The sequence below is a fragment of the Acanthochromis polyacanthus genome, chromosome 1 (genome assembly GCF_021347895.1).
Source record: "Acanthochromis polyacanthus isolate Apoly-LR-REF ecotype Palm Island chromosome 1, KAUST_Apoly_ChrSc, whole genome shotgun sequence".
Taxonomy (NCBI): domain Eukaryota; kingdom Metazoa; phylum Chordata; class Actinopteri; family Pomacentridae; genus Acanthochromis; species Acanthochromis polyacanthus.
The window spans coordinates 24018966-24023390 of record NC_067113.1 but is presented as its reverse complement, the minus strand read 5'-3'; positions in this window follow the sequence as shown (position 1 = coordinate 24023390).

Below are 4425 nucleotides of genomic sequence, written 5' to 3'. Positions count from 1 at the left end.
TCATTTTGTAATCTTTCTTCTTTCACATGTCACACTAGGAGGGGTGGAAATTTTAAATTATAAACCTCTGTTGTGTAGGAGGAAGGAGAACGATGGCTTCATTGCTCATTTCCAGGCTGATTTTGAAGGACAATGGAGCTTTTTGTTCCTCCGAAACTCAGATCAGATTCTTTCCGAGCCCACCCCCCCTACTGAAATGAATAACAAAGCTGACTTATAGATCATGAATAGGCCGCATTGTAATCCATAAGCAGTCATCTCTTCTGAGGGGTTATAATACAGTTTAGCAACATCTGCAAAGGCGAGGCTCACAGATGGGACCAGTTACATCAGAGGTGCTTCATAAATTATGGATAAAGCCCTGCTGTTCTGTGTTTGGCCAGAAGAGGTCAGTCATCTATTGGTTATCCTGGAACAAAGCCCCCATAGTGACCATCTGTCCAGTGCTCCTGTTTCCATTTATTACCCTCAACTGAATGAGATATTTTGACACATGACAAAGTGCTTAAATATATCCACGACTGATCAGTTGTGCTCTTGTACAATGCTGTTAAACTGGAAGAAAACGCAAAAAAATGTATAATCCAGACTAAAAAAAATGCACATCTGAATCACCTCTCCTTACCTCCTCCACCTCCCTGCTCCCTGTTTCTCCTCCTTTCTACCTCCTCCGTCCTCATCCACATCAGCAGCAGCAGAGCCAGCTCCTCTATCCGACTCTCTCCTGCGCTGCATCTGACTGACTCAAATGTTTACTCTGCAATTAAAACACGGCCTATAAAAGGCAATGGGTCGGCTGCCAGACACTGACGAGGGGGTCGGGAGCTGCGTGGAGAGAGAGAGAGAGAAAGGTTATAAATCGCTTTGATCCGTAGTCTGAAGGCCCAGATTCCTGAGCTGAGTGAGTTCACCGTGAAGACTGAGCCAGAAACTCATGATGATTCATGGGTCTTTACTGCAGAGAGTGTGTGTTGGAGTGTGCATTGTGCTGCTGCTCTGGAAAGAAAGGAGACGGCTGCCTCTCTCTCTCTGCACTTTTTCACCCCTGACTTATCATTTGTGTGATCACTTGATTGAACGCATGTATATCTTTCATCTGCAGCGGTGGAGACGTGAGCAGCAGCTTGCAGACAGTGTTATGCTCAGTTTACTGCCATCCTCACAGATACTGAAGCTCCATTAGAAAATGTCCCATTGATGCGTGAAGGGATGATGCTGACCAGCACACATCAGTAAATCAAAGTAAACAATGAGCAAGTGAAATTAGTCCAAATAATTACGTACATTTATTCATTTTGATGCAGTTTATTTTCTGTCTCTTAGTGTTTTTATTCCAATCTATTAAACATCAGCACTTTTTGTTATTTTTCTGCAGCTCTGCATACGTCTTGTTAGAAAAAAATATGATATATAATGGAATTCTTTGCCTTAAAACCCTAAAGAGTATGCAGAGAAGTTGGATCAGCAGCAGCATATTCCTTGAATATATGTAAAGTGTCAGGAATGACTATAAATGTCTGTATTCCTTGGCTAATTTCTATGCTAAATACTCTTCCACTGGGTCTTTAAGTCTAAATGAAAAAGTCCACGAGCAAGAAAATGATGGAAATGTTAGAAGTTTTTAAGCCTGCAAAAGCAATGAAACTTCTTAAATTCCGTGTTATTTCATGCAGTAACTCCCAGAGCTGAGGAACTAAAGGTCCCTGGTTGCAGATAGAAGCTCAGCAGCACTATTGCCATAAAAGGCAGCTTGAGATCTTAACTGCATGCCCAGACACAAACTGCTGAATTTTCTACTGTAAAGGGTTTAAATATGGGAAAATCTGTAATAAAATACTGGTAAAATATTCTCAAAATCGTCCCTCCTGTTACATTCACTTGTGCCTGAGACTGACTTTATTTTTTCTTTCTGTTCTGTCATTTATGTATGACAATAAAATTCTCATTAAGTTTTTAAAATTAAGCCAGTATCTTCCATGTAAATGGTAAATATTCTATATTTTTGGTTTGTTTTTGTTCTTGTTAAGGTCCAGAATAAGATTTAATATCACATCAAATCATTAAATATAACAGATTTCTGTTGTTTAAATCCATAAACAGTGAGTGAAATAGCTAGAAATATAAAAATCTACTGAATATATGATTGTTTTACTTGTCTTCAGTGAAAACATAGTGTAATTTTGTCAGAAGAGCTGGGAAGTGCATATACTCAGTCACTTTGATTAAGTGCAATTTTGACATACTTGTTTTGACAAATTCCATTTTTATTTCAACTTCACTATAGTCCAGAGGCAAATATTGAACGTTTTAATCTGCTACGTTTATTTTTAAGCTTTAATTACTTTACAGATGCAGAATATAATTTTTAAAAAGTAGATTAAACTATCCTGAAGTTGTTAAACTTGGTCCCAACTTTAGGAGCTAAAGGATTAAAGTGATGAATACATTAATACATCAATAATTGTGCTGTTTAATTCCATTAAAATGCCATTCTGCACAGTGAGTACTTTTACTTTTAAGTACATTTTGATGCTTTTGTTGTTTCTAAAGCTATTTAATATTTAACTTTTGCTGTAGATGTTTTACTTTTAGACATTCCATCAATGACTGACAAGCGTAAACTAGTTCGATTTTACTCGAATAGAAACTGACAGAAGGCTGAATGAAGATTTTATTTCATCTTTTTGTTTTATTTTATTTTTTTTAAATCACAAGCAGTATTTTCCTACAGTGTACATTGGTAACAAGCCCTTATTTTATTTTGTATGTGTTTTATCAATTAAAGCTGTTTTATCTGATTTATGTGTTTGACCTGATATCTGAAATTTTTTAAATGTGTTTCTGGACTTTTATATATATTTTTTCTTCATAAATTTAAGATTTGAACATTTATTTTATTTCAGCTGATTTATTATAGGGTCCTTTTTAGGGGGATTTTTATGCCTCGTACAGTTATAAATCCACAAGTTTGACATCTGAACTTTTTATAAAGTATGTTGAGTCATTCCATGTCAATTCAACAAATGCTTGTTGCACCACTTTCTCAGATCCTCCCAAAATTTTTTTTGGGCTTTATTTGGGTAATTTTATGAACAAATGCAAAGTATTATGGTTATAAACATACAGTATAAGCAGTAATGATCTAATCTAATACCCATAGTCAGTCCAAACTTAATCCTCGCCTATGATTTTAGGGTTTTAAACTACTAAAAAAAGCAATTTATACTCCTTTTACATGGTCAGAATTTTTTCCCCTTCCAAAACTTTTACCCTTCTGGTGAGAAAAGTATAGAAATGAATGAAAATAAAAAAATACTGGACTGTGGAATTTCCCAAAATATCCTTATTATTTCATGGGCGACTTTATTTTGGGTTTTTCATGCCTCTATTTTAGGACTTATTCTTGTGAAAAGACATTGAAAGAATGAATTTTCTTCTTTACTAATGAAAGTTGCATAAGGTAAAAGTTTTAAAACATTAAAATAAAGCTTATTTATTGATTTATAGGCTGTTGAACTCAGGTGTAGACCCAAAATAGCCTAACTTTAGGCATTAAAAAGTGCATGTGGGATACATGGTACGCGGTTCAAATTTTTTTTGGAGGAACTAGTATGTGTGAAGTATGTGTGAACTTACTTTCATATTTGTTTCTTGTGCCAAAGATGAGCAACTGCTGAATCAATTTACTATACATTTTGATCCTCGTTTTTGTTTTTAGGAACCATTTACATGACCAACTAAAGATGAAAGATGAATCTGAAGCATCAGCATCGTAGTATAAGTTACAAAGGGCATATCTGAAGTTAATTATTATATAGACATTGTTTTTTCTTTCATACAGTAAAGAAATGGCATCACTCCCAGACTGCATTCTCAGGACAGCCTCGGTATCGTATTTGACTTATCAGCTGAATTTGAAGATTTGCAAGTGAAATTCATGCACCCAAAAGGTCCCAGCAAGAAGTTCACATGGCCTAGAAAGGATGACGTAGTGTGGGTGCCTACAGCCCACATCCTCTGTCCAATCACTGCTCCTTCAACACGCCGTGGTGGACAGTACCACATATCTGGTGCAGATGATGGCCTGATTTCAGAGAAATTCAAGCAGTTCAAAGGACAGAAATAGTGGTGTGATAAGTTGGGGACAAATTACATGTTTTACATGGGACCTAAGGCAATATAACTCATTTTAACTGCAATATATTAGTTAGAATTCCTAAAAAAACGCCTATAAAACATAGTGCATTTCTTGGTTAAATTGGCCATGAAGGATTCAAGAAACAATGTTGATACTTCAGATATCAATTATTCGGATGTTTATTGTTATACAGACAAAGTTTCATGTTTCTACTCCATGTCCCACATTGGTTTCTGTGCCAATATATGTATGGTGTTTTTCAGTCTGTTTCATAAATAGGCATCGTT